At 38.6% G+C, this 16315-nt stretch overlaps 1 protein-coding gene across 1 annotated transcript in view; it reads left to right on the top strand.

Moving 5' to 3' along the window:
- The window catches only part of ATP8B3 (ATPase phospholipid transporting 8B3), a 95391-nt gene that overhangs the window by 672 nt on the left and 78404 nt on the right, over window positions 1–16315 (top strand).

Genomic DNA, 16315 nt, shown 5'->3' with positions numbered 1-16315 from the left:
GCCTCGGTGTGCTAATCTGTCAAGGAAATAGCTGATAGAAGTGATCTCTGAGGTCCTCGCTCTCATTTCCTTCAGGCCCTCTAGCTTTCACCTGTTTTGAGTATCTTTCGGGCTGTAAGATGCCCAAGCAAAGTGTGTGGCCCCCTCTGCAATCTACTGCTTCTCCCTGGGGAGCTTAAGGAGGCCCTCCAAAGTGTGCACGCGGGTTGCCAGGCTGAGCCCACCGGGCTCCGTGCCAATCAATCCTGCCAGGGCAGAGTGTGAAACCCGTTTGAGAAATGGAAGAAAACGGACACACAGGACTCAAGGAATTTAGAATCCCAGGATTTTAAAGCTGGGATGGATCTTCACAATGATCTTGTCTAAATCCTTCCTTTGACAGATGGGGAAACAAGTTCAGGGAGATTGAGATGTTCAGAGTGGTTGGAGGGGAAGGGGATGGGGGGGGGGGTGTTACACTTAAGTGTTTGGACGCCAGATCCAGGGCTCTTTCCATTATATGTATCATGGTTCCTTTAAGGGCTCTCCCAGGTCTGAGATGTCAAGTTCCAAGGACATCTCCTGCTCTGATCTTGCATGTTCAGAGAGCCTTCCCAACTCTGACCTCCCATGATCCAAGATTCTTCTAGCTCTGACCTCCCTTGTTCCAAGAGCCTCTCATAACTCTGGTCACACATTCTAGGAGCTTGCCTGATTCTGGCCTCCTATGTTCTAAGACTTCCTTACTCTGACCTCTCCTGTTCCAAGAACCTCTCAGATCTGACCTCCTGTGTTCTAAGACTCTTCCCAGCTCTCATATCTTATAACCAAGAGCATTCCCTAACAGGATCCGAGTATTTCTAAATCTTTTGGCATTGAGCCCCTTCTTCCTTTCCTCTAGCTATCTCTTTTTCCCTCTTCCTATCACCTGAGGAATAGCCATAGGAAGTAAAGCTGTGGGGGAGGGGGTGACTAGGGATCATCATTCAGATTGTTGTCTAAGAGCCTGGTCTATAATTCTATTTCTGGGCTGTCTTCTGAGTTTGCCTGTGCTTTTTAATCTTCCCTGCTGCCTCCTCCAGTCCTAGGGTCCCACTCTTAGAGAATGATCAGGTATGCTACTCAACTCCCCTCCTCAAACAAGTTGAACCTCAGGAAATTGGGCCGGTTAAGGAGGCAGGAGCAACTTTTGCACAGAGAGCCTAAAAGGGAAGCTTGGATTGCTACTAAGGAAATGGGGTTTGAGGGGGGCACAGTGCTGGCTGATGGCTCTGGCACTCTTTTTAAGGAAGTCTTTTCCTATTTTTACCTCTTAGATTCTTATTCTATAAAAGAAAGGGGGTTGGAGTAGGTCTCTAAGGCCCCTCAGTCTGGTTGTAACCTTATAAAATACAGCATCCAATCCCTGAGTCTGGCATTTCCTTTTCTGAGTTATCTATTTCTTCCTTTAAAATGATGAGGAGAAAGCAATGGATGCTCCTGGAGCCCCAGTGAGGTCCCTTCTCTACCCTGTTTGCCACTCAGATGATCTCTCTTTTAGGCTAGAAGGAGGATTGGAGGGAAGGAAAAGAAACTTTCCTGGAGGACTGGAGGAAGGTCCCTTTGACAGGAACTTTAGAATTCAGAAGGTCAGAGCTAGAAAAGACCTTAGGACATGGGATGTCCTGGGAGGGTCTTTAGAATACAGAATGTCAGAATTGGTAGTGACCTTTGAACATATGGCATGGATTATAAAAAGTAGAAAGAACTTAAGAGTTCTTTCAATTTATAGGTGAGGAAACTGAGGCTGAGATTGCTGAAGGTCACATAGAAAGTCAGTAGGTGAGGTAGCATGAGAACCCAGTCTTCTGATTCCAGTCTCCTTTCAGAATACTGACTTTCTTGCATATTCCCACTTGAACACAGTAGGATCCCATTGTTCCCAATGTAGGAGCAGCTGTTTTCAATATTTATTGTCTTGGAGGAAGAGTCACCTTTTATCTTAGGGTGAACCTCTCCTTTTGGCTTAGGAGTTGGGAGATTTAGGTATGACTCTCTGTGGGATCATGTCTTTGGGCCTCAGCTTCCTCATCTGTAAAATTTGTACAATCTAGCTCCTGTGGCTAATGGAGGGAAGTCCTTTTTTGCAGTCCTTAAAAAGTACTACATAAATGTAAGTTATTTTTATGTAAAGTGCATTGTCAATCCTAATGTGTTGTATGGTTGTTAGTGATGAAAACAATGCTGATGACATTGTCTCCAATAGCGTTTAGGATCAAAAAGTGATCTGTGGAAGTGTATTTTTGTTGTCCATTAGGATAGATCTTCAGTATTTTCTTTCTTTCTTTCTTTTTTTTTTTTTTTTTTTTTAAGGTAGTAAATGCAACATTGAGCATTGAATATGATACAACTCCTGGGTTTTGAGAATTCCATGGTAGAGTGGAAATAAGAATGGCCTTAGAGTTGATAGATTTCAGTTTTAATACTAGTTTCGCTACCACCTCGTTGTTTCAAAACAGAACTAAATTAATGTTCTCCCATACCTTGGTGTTCTTATCTAGGAATGATAATATTTAAAGTAACTATTGCCTATGGTTGCTGTGAGATAAGTTTTGTGTAAACTGTAAGATGCTATATAAACTCAATTGTTATATTGCAATTATTATTACCATATGAATACTCAAAGCACTTAACACATGATATGAACTATTTTCTTAATTTCTAGTCTTCCTTTTAACTGGAAGTTTTTTTGTTTTGTTTTGTTTTTTACAAATTTAAATTATTTTTAATTGTTCTAAATTGAAACATCAAAGTAAAACAGAAATCTCTTATAGCTTGCTTTTTCTTTTTTGGGAGAGAGAGGGAAGTAGTATTTTATTTCTTATTTTTCATAGGGAATTCTAACACCACATCTCAAAAAGGATAAGCATTTAATGATTTCTTGAGAGTTGAATTTTCCATCAAACTTCATTCCTCTCACAGAAGTTTGCTCATTTGTAAAACTGTGATAAACTGTCTTCCCTGGCTTATCATAGGCTCCTTATCTTATCACCTCTGCAAAAAAAATAATTATAATAATTACAATAACAAACTATAGCTAGCATTTCCAAAGCATTTTAAAGCTTGCATAAGGCTTTACATAGTGGAGTCAAGAAAACCCGAATTCACATCCTGCTTCAAACTCTTCCTACTTGTGTGACTCTAGCTAGGCAAGTCACTTAATATCTGTTTGCATCAGTTTCCTCAATTGTAAAGTGAAGGTGTAATAACACCAGTTTCCCAGAATTTTTTTGAGGTAATAATACTTGTAAAGCACTAAGCACATTATAAGGGCCTATAAATATTAGCCATTATCATCTCGTTGGATTTTTACAGCAATCCTGGAAAGTAGGATGTTATTACCATTCCCCCTTTTGCAGATGAGTGAAAAGTCTGTCATACCTCTTCTCTGGAACGAGGTGTTTGGTGGGGATATGGTAGATAATGTCAAAAGTTTTTGATATCTTGAATAGTTTTGCTGAACTAATTTCCCTCCCCCTGCTTTTCTATTCTTTGTTATGAAGAATGATATTCTAGGGAAAGAGGACTAGACTGGGAAATATAAGTGATTAAACAAATAAACAATAAGACAAATAAAAATTATTTTAAAAGAATATCTGCCCTGTTTATTTTGCAGGACTATGGTTGGTCCAAGGAATTCCCAGATCAACTTGATAAGCTTGAGGTGGAAGGATTGGGAGTCTTTGGGACTTTGAGAAGGGAGGGGTTATTTTTGTTAGGCATAGTTGCTTTTTCCTGTGTGTGTGTGTGTGTGTGTGTGTGTTTTGTGTGTGTGAAAGTAGGTGGGAAAGACTTATATGGGAAGGGCAGTAAGGGAACAAATTAAATCTGATTTCTTGATTTTGTACCAACTTTGGCTGCTTACTATCTTGTTCACCTGTCATCCTTCTTCCTTCCTCCCATTTATAAATCTGTGCTTATCAGGGCCATGGAGAATTTGGCTGTGAGCATAACATGCTAAACTGGTAACAAGGAGGTAGGGAATGAATTGTTTGGAGCAATCAATCAGTAAGCATTTATTAAGTATCTATTTTGTGCCAGATACTGTGCTAGGCACTGGATCCCTGCCTTCAAGGTGCTTACATAGCATCCTGGGCGGGAGGGGGGGGGTAAAGGAGTTCATATATCTATATACACATATATTTATATTTAAATGATTTGTTTATTGGCATGTTTTCTTTTTAAATTTTGAGTTTTGAATTATTTTTCTTAACCTTCTCCCACCCATTGAGAAGGCAAACAATATGATATCAATTATACATGTGAAATCAGACAAAACATATTTCCATATTAGTCACTTTTCAAATCTCTCCCCCAAATAAAGAAAGAAAATTATACTTCAATTTGCCCTCCCAGTTCTTCAGTTCTCTTTCTGAAGATGGTTTTAACCAAGTGCTTTGGAATTGTCTTGGATCGTTGTATGGGTCAGAATAGCCAAGTCTTTCATAGTTGATCATTACAACACTGCTGTTACTGTGCACAATGATCTCCTGGTTCTTCTCATTCACTTTGTATCAGTTCATATCCACTTTTCCGACACTATCCCCTATGTCATTTTTTTTATAGCACAATAATACTTCATCACAATCATATACCATACCTTAACTTTTCAGCATTCCTTAGTTGATGGTCATCCACTTGATTTCTTGTTCTTTGTCGCCACAGAAAGCCACCTGCTATAAATATTTTTGTACATATTGGCCCTTTCTCTTTTTCTTTGATCTTTTTTGGGATAAGGATCTAGTTGTGGTATTGTTGGAATATACAGTTTGCCCAGTTTTATAACCTTTGGATCCTAGTTCCAAATTGTTCTCCAGAATGGTTGGACCAGTTCACTATTTCACCCACAGTTCATCCCTCCTCCCCTTCAGCATTTATTATTGCTGATGGGTCTAAACCTCAGAATTGTTTTAATTTGCCTTTTTCTAGTCAATAGTGATTGAGAGCATTTTTTCACTTGGCTCTATAGATATTTGAGAAATGAAATCTTTATTTTCCATATTACTTCATTGCCTATGGTGCCTTTTGGCAAAATGTAGTTTCCCTGATTCTCTTTTAATTAAGTCTATTTTTACTTTTGCTTTGTCTGAGATCATAATTACTATCTCTGCCTCTTTTACTTCAGCTGAAGCATGTTAGATTCTGTTCTAGCCCTTTGTTTCATTCTATTCCTGTCTTTCTGTTTCAAGTGTGTCTCTTGTAAGCAACATATTGTTGAAATCTGGTTTCTAATCCATTTTGTTGTCCACTTCCTTTTTATGGGTGAGCTCATCCCATTCACATTCATAGTTATGATTACAAACTATGTTCTTTCTCTTTATCCTATTTCCCTCTGTTTCTTCTTTCTTTTTATCTTGTCCCTCCTCAAAAGTCTATTTTGCCTTTAATCACTGTTTCCCTTAATCTCCCCTCTCTTTTATCTTCCCTGGTACTTTTCTATTATCCCTTTCCCCTCCTATTTCCCTATTGGGTAAGTTAGATTTCTATACACAACTGAATGTTTGTAGTCGTCCCTCTTTCAACTAATTCCATTGAAAGTGAGATTCAAGCATACTCCCTCCTCTGCTTCCCCCTTACCTACCCTATTGTAAAAGTTCTTCCCTTGTATGCCTCTTTTTTTTTTTTAAAGTGTGAGAAAATTTTCCATCTTCTGTGGCAAAGGAGTTTTTAAAGAGATCCTGTAAAATCTATACACTTTGATTCAATATATTATGGACTTCTTATGTGCAAAGCAGTGGTTAGGTTCCAAGGATACAAAGAAACATAATAGTCTGTACTTTCAAGGAGTTTATAATCTTCAGGGAATGGAACAAACAGAAGCAAGAAAGTAACTATAAATTACAAATTTATATTTATATAGATAATAAAATCATATACATATTATAAATTATATACAAATGGATGTAACATTTAATGAAGAAGGACAGAAGGCTAATGACTGGAGAAATGAGGAAAGAATTCCAGATGACTTCTGTAATTTATGGCTTTGGATCCACTAACATTTTAGGGGAATAGTGGAATCTCTTCATCCAAAGTCTTCCAGGAGAGACTGGTTGACTATTTTTGAGGTGTATTGTTGGGGGGGATTTCTGTTCAGGAATGTATCAAGCTGCCAAATTCCTTTCAAGCTAAGAAAGTCTTTATATATGTGATGTACAGAAATGGGCTTAAGTTCTCTCTGGCTTATAAACGACATTCATTTTCCATCTCTAGCCTTTGGCTAGCTTGTTCTTGACACCTAGAATATTAGCTTTCTTTACCTCTGCTTCTTGGCAGTAAAGCTGTACTAAGACTTTTGGGACACCCTATATTTTGGGTTTCTTTATCTACTGTGTTGTTTCTCCCAGTAGAATATAAACTCTTTGCCAGCAAGGACTGTTGAAGGTTTATTTTTGTATCCCTAGTGCTTACCTCAAGGCTAGGGTGAGAGTACAACTGTGATTTCACTGAACTAGAGAATTCTCATGTGGGGAAATTGGCTCTACCCATTCAGATAGGCACTTTCTATGTAAGTTATAGTCTTAGAGATCTAATAAATACTTGTTGCCTCCTCATGGCTACTTGCCTAAGGTACACGGATGGTAGTTTGAGACACTCCTGATGCCGGAAGGACAACTTCAGGTAGAAAATGGGGGCTACAGGCCTTGTTGAATCCAGCTGACTTGCATTCACTGTGTAGCTAACTTTATGCCCTGTATGAATCAAAAGGAAGTGAGATTCCTATTCCCTGTCCTTGAGGTGCTTACATTTAATCGGACAAGCCTTATATATAAGAACAGTGCAAGAAAGTAAAGAATGAAAACTGACAGAGTTCTGTAGGATTACAAGTCAGAGCAATAGAGGCTCTATCATTGTAGGTAATGGTAAGGGAGTACTTAGAAAAGGTGGGAGTAAGATTTGGAGCAGCTGAAGGGAGGACAAAGAGCCTTCCCACTAGTGCTATAAAAGGCAAAAGTGTGAGAGTAGATAGAGCTGGAACTAGGGATTCTGGCACGTTGAGCAAAAGGTGAGAGAGACTGTGTAACGTATTACTCATAATTTAGTCTCCATCCCCTCTGCTCTCTAAAAGCTGAACTTAAAAAGACTGGGTGGATAGGGATAATCATCTGCATTAACAAGTAGCAGATATGTCAGTGGGTCATTGCTTCCCTAGTGTGGGACATAACATTATTAGCCATGGTAACCCAAGGCAGTCACGTGATAAATTTAGATTTCTGAGTCTTGGAGCCAATGGAGAACCCTTCTAAATGTTGCCTCTCTGAGACAGATCCACTCCACATAGTCTGTGAGAATTCTGCCTTTCCTCTCCCACCAAACTTTAAATGCCAAAATTTTAGTAGATTTTCAGGATTAATTTAGTCTAGTTCAGCTATCATGAAAGAAAGTCAAAAGGACAATGGATTTGGAATTAGGAGTACCAGGTTAGAAGGTGTTGCCTCTAGCTGCTTCCTATTTGTAGAAGATTGGGCAATTGGCTTCCCATCTCTGTGCCTCAGTTTCTTTATCTGTAAAATGAAAGGATTAGGCTTGATAATCACAGATATGTCTTCTGGCCCTTTCTGCATCTTCCCCACTTATCCCTGGCTGGGGCCACTATCGCACATTCCAGAAGATGCAAGAGAGGAACAAAACTTCAGCTTGGACAAATCATTTAATTTCCTTTGGCTTCAGTTTCAACATTTGTGAGATAATGGCAGGTTCCTAAGGTCTCCTTAGGTTTATGATTCTGGGCTCCTAGAATTCCAATATCCAATACCTGTGTATTCATGTATCCCTTTCAGAAAAACACACCTATTTCACCTGAGCCTAAGCAGTAGTCTGGTGGCCCCACAGACTTGTTCCTAAGATACCTTGTAACTCAAAATAACAGAGCTGGGAAGGCCCTTAAAACATGGGATGTCAGGTCTGGGAGGTCCTTTAGACTCAGAATATCAGGGCTGGGAGGGACCTTAGAACCCAGAAGGTCAGAGCTGGGAGAGCCCTTAGAACCCAGAGGCTGGGAGGGCCTTTAGAAGATAATTGTACCCTAGCAAAGGAAGTCATTTGCCCAAGGGTGTAAATGGTCCAGTGAATAGGCAATATCTTTTCAGCCAGTAGATAATTAGTAAGACCGGTCAAGTATATGGTCAGGGCCATGAATAGGACACGGTTGAGGAAGCTCAGTGAAAGGAGACAGATCTCTGCAGGTTGTTCCAAGAAGGCTTCCTGTAAGAGATGAGACTTGACCTGTTTCTGGAAGAATGGCAGGGATTCAGCTATCTGGATAGGAGGGAGAAGAGACCCTGGGTGGAAGGGAATAGTATGAGCTAAGGTATAGAAAAGGATAGTGTGAGGGATGGTGAAACCTCTTTGTTCACATCCTGAGCATATAGTGGAAGCTAAGGGAAGAAATAATGTAGGGAAGGGTCTTAAATGCTAGACAAAGGGCCGTGGGAGCCTTTGATTATCCTTTAGTGAAAGAGCAATCAGAGCTAGGTTTTATATTTTGCAGGGTGTGTAGATGGGACTGCAGGAAATAGGTCAGTTACATTAGTCCCTAGTGATCCAGGGTACCTAGTCTGAGTTTAGGCCCCACAACCTTCCCTGGTCCTCTGGTCTCAACTCTTCCTCTGGCCTTCCTAGGAGTCCTTCCAACTAGGTTCATGTTTCCTCATTATCTTGGTGATGAGTGAGAACAGCATAGCCTGTGGATGGACCTCTGCCTCTCTCCTTGCTCCTACTTCTTAATCAGACTCCCCTCTGTCTCCAAGGGGATGTTCTCCCTGCCCCAGGTCCTAGCCAAGGCCCAGGGTTCTGTGGGATTGTCACCACCTGGTGAAAAGCCATTATCTCACCATCCACCTTGTTCCGAGTTTCTTCTGTAGTCATTCCTGATCTCCAGGTAACAACAATTTGCTTTTATTTTTCTGTCTGTCTTAAAGAAAGCTTCACTGATGTCTTTTTTTTTTAAATATCAGAGTCATTCCTGGAAATGCCGCCCTTTTCCCCACTGCACTCCCAAACTGAACTTCCTCTTCTAACAAAGAAAAGCCATTAAGACAAAACACCCAATTTTAGCAACTTCATTTGTATATAACGTTCTGCCCTAATATTCCCCTACCTCCCTGCTGAAAGGAAGCTGGCTTATTTCATTATGTGTTCTATAAGCTCATTATTGGTTTTTTGGTTATTTAGTGACTCACTTTTCTTGGAGCTTTTAAAACTGGAAATAGTCCTGTGAAGTTAAGGTGCAGGATGATGACCCATATTTTATAGTTTAGCAAATAGAAGTTCATCGGGGTTAAAACAACTTGTCTGTGGGCCACATAAAGTAGGATCCAAACCTAGGTTTTCTGACTCCAAGTCAAGCACCCTTTTCACCAACTTAGACTACCTCTCAGATGTGGGCTGAGGACTTCATCTTATAATTACAAGCTGCTTAGCCTCCAGCTGACTCTGGGTTAAGGGTCAGACAAGAGCTTGGGCTCATAGCACCACAGATTTAGTCCTGGAAGGAACTTCAGAGAATATCTAGGCCTGCCTCCTCATTTTATAAAGAAACTTAGTCCCAGAAAAGGCAAGTGACTTGCCTAAGATTATTTAGGTTGTAAGCAACTGAGCTGAGATTTGAACCCCGTGTCCTCTGTCTTTAAATCTAGCATTTTTCCACTTTAGCACACTGGCCTCCTATTCTTATACCTGGATTCATATAGGCCTGTGGACTTAGTAAGTAATATTAAATAATTGGGGAATTGATTTGAGATCAGCCCAAGGGCCTGAATTCAGAGTCTAGCTCTGAAATCTACTGTCTTTTTGACCCTGGGTAGGTCTCTCTCCATGCCTCTATAAATTTTCCTTAAAAATGAGGGGGTTAGACTAGATTAGGGTCTCTTATCCTGAATCCATAAACTTCTTTTTAAAAAAATCTTGAAAACTGCATTTCCGTGGAATTGTTGTCCTTGGCAATCTTCTTTTTATTTTATAAATTTAAAGATGTTATTCTGAAAAAAGATCCTTAAGTTGCACAGGACTGATTGCGTAAGGGGCCCAAGAGGCAAAAAGGGAAGAAAAATCCCAATCTAATATCCCTTCAGTTCCTTCTAGTTCTTCTCATTAGTGGAATGGAATGGAATTCTTTGCTTGTATGAAGAGACAGCTGGAAGGACACTTAGAACATGGAATATCAGAGCTGGAAGGGTCCTTAGAATACAGAATGTTAGAATTGGGAGAGAACTTAGTACAGAGAATTTTAGCGCTAGAAGGACCTTGGGAATCCAGAATGTCAGAGCTGGGAGGGCCTTAAGAATACTGCATGTGAGAATTGGAAAATCCCTTGGAGATCATTTTTCAAATGGGGAGAAGGGAAGGACCTTGTCCAAAGTCATACAAGATTATTGATCCCAGAATTTGAGCTCCTTAGTTGCCTGGTATTGGGGTCAGTAATTTTCATGTCATTCACTGATCCCAGCTCCCATGCCTTTCTCCAGTCTCTGAATAGTTTCTTTGTCTCAGTGGAAGTCAGGAAAGCTCCAAAGGAGAGAGAGAGCTGGAAAAATACTCCTGTTGGCTGTTGGTGGGAAAGTCACTAGAAGATCCTAGTAACAACTGTGATTTTAATTTCAATTCACTTTGAAAATTCTGTGAGAAGAGGAGAGCCCTCATACAATATGAAAAGAAAGACAAAGTGACTGTATTGAGTCTGCAACTGAAATCTTAGAGGCCCAGAAAACAGAACTAGACTATATTAGCAGGTTTCTGAACCTGAGGTCTGTAAACTTATGAGTTGTTTAATTTTTAAAAAAATAACTATAATTCAATGTAATTAGTTTCCTTTATAATCCTATGCATTAAAAAAACCAAGATTCTGAGAAGAGATTCATAAATTTCACCAAAGCTGATTCCCTCAAAAAATAAAAGGAACATTTACAGTGGAGTTTAAGTTCCTTGAAGGCAGAATCTGTTTCCTTTTTTATTCTTTTGATTGTTGTTGTTTCCCTAGCACCTGGCACATAATAGATGCTCTCTAAATTTTTATTGAATTAAATTGTACCGTAATTCAATTTCTGAGCAACGAGCTGGAGCATTAGATGTTTTCTCTGATTCCCACAATGTCTCAGACTTTTCCAAAACAGAAATTTTGCATCAAAGATTAAAAAAAACTTCAGTAGTTTTCAAGATCTAGGCTCTCCAAATTAAAAAATAAAAACAACCATGACTTGACACTGAGCTCACTCACTTCTTTTACTGGCAACAAAGCTTCACTTAGCAGACCCAAGCACCTTCCACAGACTTACAAATCCATTCCCACACTTTGGCCCTTCCTTCTTCCAATACTGTGGAAACTCCAGATCTAGGTTGTGCCAGTTTGCTCAGGTTGCAACAGCCAGCCGGCATAGATGTAGCTCTTCAGAAGCAAAAGGATGATGGGGGCCACAGTCCATTCTTTTGCCCTGCCATTGTGCAGACAATAATATCACATGCAGCATCAGGGGAGCAGCAATCTGAGTTTCCAGTGCTGGAGTGCACAGGGGGGGAAACTTTCTGAGCTACCAGGGCCAGGTCAGGGAACTAAGGCACAGAGGGAGTGGAACAAGATTCCACATATGTGGGGGGCTGCGCCAATGAGGGAAAGAGCACAGCATCCAGCTGAGGTCAGTTCAGATCATCCCCAAGTCACTTGAGGCAAAGACCTATGTTAATGATCTGTAAATTGTCTGGCACAGGAGAAGGCAAAGGACATGAGCTCTAACCCCCCCCCCCAAAAAAAAAAAAAAAAAAAAAAACCATCATCAGAGGAGATAGAGCGAGCAAATAAATTGGGGAAAATAAGGAGGAAAATAAAGACTGAAGCTATCAAAAATCTCAGAAAGAAGAAAACTCCAAGGCCTTGAACATAAGCAGATCAATCAATAGGGAAAACATTAACAAAAGAAAGAAATAGATCCTCCAAATCTAGTGATTTAATTTAGGCATCTAAGAATAAATATTGCACAACAAAACAAAAAATGATTCAATATTCAATAATGCAGAGGATCCTGTGGAATGTGAGGAGAACATGGAACCTTAGCAGACTGGTCCTGAGTGATTTGAAAGAGAAATGAAAGTTATAAGAGCAGAATTTATAAAATACACAGCAAAAATGATGGGCAGAATAGAAAAAGTAGAATCTACAAGGGTAGATTCACCTAAGAAATGAGAGAATAATAGATTGGGAATGTAAATGTTTAGAAGTAAAGAACAATTTAGAAGAAGAAAGCAAAACTCAAACCCAAATCAAAACCAATAATATATTTTTATTATAACTTTTTATTGACAGTACATATGCATGGGTAATTTTTTACAACATTATCCCTTGCACTCACTTCTGTTCCAACTTTCCCCTTCCCTCCCTCCACCCCCTCCCCTAGATGGCAGGAAGTCCCATACATGGTAAATATATTATAGTATATCCTAGATACAATATATGTGTGCAGAACGAATTTCTTGTTGCACAGGAAGAATTGGATTCAGAAGGTAAAAATAACCTGGGAAGAAAAACAATAGTGCTAACAGTTTACACTCATTTCCCAGTGTTCCTTCTCTGTCCATCACTGATCAATTGGAACTGAATTATATCTTCTCTTTGTTGAAGATATCCACTTCCATTAGAATACATCCTCATACAATATTGTTATTGAAGTGTATAATGATCTGCTGGCTCTGCTCGTTTTACTCAGCATCAGTTCACATAAGTCTCTCCAAGCCTCTCTGAAATCATCCTGCTGGTCATTTCTTTCTTTTTTTTTTTTTTAATTTAATTTTTATTTTATTTTATAATTATAACTTTTTTTTTTGACAGTACATATGCATGGGTAATTTTTTATAACATTATCCCTTGCACTTACTTCTATTCAGGTTTTTTCCCTTCCTTCCCCAACCCCCTCCCCCAGATGGCAGGCAGTCTTATACATGTTAAATATATTACAGTATATTCTAGATACAATATATGTGTGTAGAACCGAATTTCTTGTTGCACAGGAAGAATTGGATTCAGAAGGTAAAAGTAACAGTTTACACTCATTTCCCAGTGTTCCTTTTCTGGATGTAGCTGATTCTATCCATCACTGATCAATTGGAATTGAATTAGCTCTTCTCTATGTTGAAGATATCCACTTCCATCAGCATACATCTTCGTACAGTATTATTGTTGAAGTGTATAATGATCTTCTGGTTCTGCTCGTTTCACTCAGCATCAGTTGATGTAAGTCTCTCCAAGCCTCTCTGTATTTCTCCTGTTGGTCTTTTCTTACAGAACAATAATATTCCATAACATTCATATACCATAATTTATCCAACCATCCTGCTGGTCATTTCTTACAGAACAATAATATTCCATAATATTCATATACCACAATTTACCCAACCATTCTCCAATTGATGGGCATCCATTCATTTTCCAGTTTCTAGCCACAACAAAAAGGGCTGCCACAAACATTTTGGCACATACAGGTCCCTTTCCCTTCTTTAATATTTTTTTGGGATATAAGCCCAGTCGTAACACTGCTGGGTCAAAGGGTATGCACAATTTGATAACTTTTGGGGCATAATTCTAGATTGCTTTCCAGATTGGTTGGATTTGTTTACAATTCCACCAACAATACATCAGTGTCCCAGTTTTCCCACATTCCCTCTGACATTCATCACTATCTTTTCCTTTCATTCTAGCCAATCTGACAGGTGTGTAGTGGTACCTCAGAGTTGTCTTAATTTGCATTTCTCTGATTAATAATGACTTGGAGCATCTTTTCATATGGCTAGAAATAGTTTCAATTTATTCGTCTGAGAATTGTCTGTTCATATCCTTTGACCATTTATCAATTGGAGAATGGCTTGATTTCCTATAAATTAGAACAGTTCTCTATATATTTTGGAAATGAGGCTTTTATCAGAACCTTTAACTATAAAAATGTTTTCCCAGTTTATTGCTTCCTTTCTAATCTTGTTTGCATTAGTTTTGTTTGTTCAAAGGCTTTTTAATTTGATGTAAACAAAATTTTCTATTTTGCGATTAGTAATGATCTCTAGTTCTTCTTTGGTCACAAATTCCTTCCTCCTCCATAAGTCTGAGAGGTAAACTATCCTATGTTCCTCTAATTTATTTATAATCTCATTCTTTATGCCTAAATCATGGACCCATTTTGATCTTATCTTGGTATATGGTGTTAAGTGTGGGTCCATGCCTAATTTCTGCCATACTAATTTCCAGTTTTCCCAGCAGTTTTTGCCAAATAATGAATTCTTATCCCAAAAGTTGGGATCTTTGCAAAACCAATAATATTAAAATAAAATATGCTCACTATGCAAGAAAAAATACTGATCTTGAAAACAGGGATGCATAGAGATGAAGAGAGCCATCAACACCCAGAGAGAGGACTATGGGAACTTTGTGTGGGCCACAAGATAGCATTCCCAATCTTTCTTTTATTGTTTGCTTGCATTTCTGTTTTCCTTCTCAGATTGTTTTTTTTTTTTCTTTCTAGATCCGATTTTTCTTGTGCAGCAAGATAACTGTATAAATATGTATACATATATTGGATTTAACACATACTTTAACACATTTAACATGTATTGGTCTACCTGCCAGCTAGGTTAGGGGGTGGGGGGAAGGAGGGGAAATTTGAAACAGAAGGTTTTGTAAGGGTCAATTTTGAAAAAAATTACCCATTCATATGTTTTGTAAATAAAAAGACATAATAATAAAAAGAAATAATCTAAAGATCATAGAATACAACAGGACAAAAAAAAAACCTAACACTAATAATGTAGAAAATAATAAAAGAGAACTTGGCAGAATTCTTAAAAATAGAAAATGAAATACAATGGAAGGAATCCATAAATCATAGCCAGATAAAATATCCAAGGCTGCAAATACTTAGGTATATAATGGTTAAATTAAACAATGCAATTCAAAAACAAGTTCTGCATGTGATCAATTAAAGTAATTTTAAATACAAAGAAAGAAATTTTGAATAATACAAACTAGTTTGTAATCACCAGAAAACTATGAGGCAATGGAATGATTTGTTCTAAAGAGCTCTAAAGATAAAGCTTAGGATGCAGCCCATGGTGTTCAGTGCTGCAGATCTGAGCTTAATTGTAAATGAAAGAAAAATAAAGAGGCATTTGATTTGAAACATTTTTAGGGAAAAAAAAAAAAAACCAAGAAATTATTTGTTTCTTGAATAACCGAAACAATATAAATGCAGTGAGTAAATGCATCAGCTAAGGACAGCAACAGCAATGGAATAACAACAAGAAGACCAATAAGAGACCTCTTTAAATGTTCACAAGGAGATAAGGGTAAAGGCAGGCTTCTAGTGGAGGTGACAGTGAACAGGAAGGCATGGGCGGGGCATTATGGTCAGAACCTGGATGACACCTTGCCTACAAGTGAATCAAAATTTTTTTCTAGGACTATATTACAGCTTGGAAGGGTACATGAAAGAGAGGAGGTTACTGGAAAAGAAAGAAGAATGTGTGATATATTAGAATAAAATCAAAATTAACAATAAGGAGAATGTGACCTTTGTGTTTGAAGAAATAGAAGAACCTATAGATAAATGGGTAAGGAGGAGAGGGATGAGGATTGAAAAGAGAGGAAAAGGAAGGAGGTATTTCTTTATTTTGGGGAGGAAGTTCTGCTGATAAATTCTATGGGTGAAGAGATCCTCTGTGAAGAGAGATGGGTACCTTATGCTAGGTAGGGCCTGGGGGATCATCCTACTGGAGAGAGGGGAGTTAGAACTCCTGGGGGGCAACTGGCCCTTGGGAAAGTGGAAGAGCATGGACCCAAAAAAGGTCTAAATCAGTGCTGGGCTGCATAATCAGGAGTTTGGTGGAGGAGAGGTCCTACTTCTCTGAAGCTATTGTAGTCGATATTGTTCTGGGATTAAGGCAAGATGGAAAAGGAGAATTCATAGGCAAGTTCTACTAGGCAGTGGCAGAAACTGCCTAAAGGGCAGGGGAATACAGATAAAAGAGAAATTAGATAATTATAGGGAGCATAAGTCAGAGAATGAGGTTCTTGATTAGACAGAAATGATGACTAACAAAAAGAGGGAAAGAAATCTCTTTTGGAAAGAAAATTAAAAAGATGAATGAATAGGACTAGTTGAAGGGAGAATCTACTTAACTAATAGGAAAAAGGGGGTGGAAATGTTATATTTCAATAAAAAAGGAGAGAAAAAGGAATCAATAAGCAAAACCCCAAAGGGAAAGAAGTAATAAACTAAAAGAAAGGGTTGAGGTGAAGGGAAGAAGATCAGGGAGAACAGTACCA

The sequence above is a fragment of the Sminthopsis crassicaudata genome, chromosome 1 (assembly GCF_048593235.1).
Source record: "Sminthopsis crassicaudata isolate SCR6 chromosome 1, ASM4859323v1, whole genome shotgun sequence".
Lineage (NCBI taxonomy): Eukaryota > Metazoa > Chordata > Mammalia > Dasyuromorphia > Dasyuridae > Sminthopsis > Sminthopsis crassicaudata.
The sequence above is the reverse complement of the archived record's forward strand: the minus strand, read 5'-3'. Positions and strand labels throughout refer to the sequence as shown.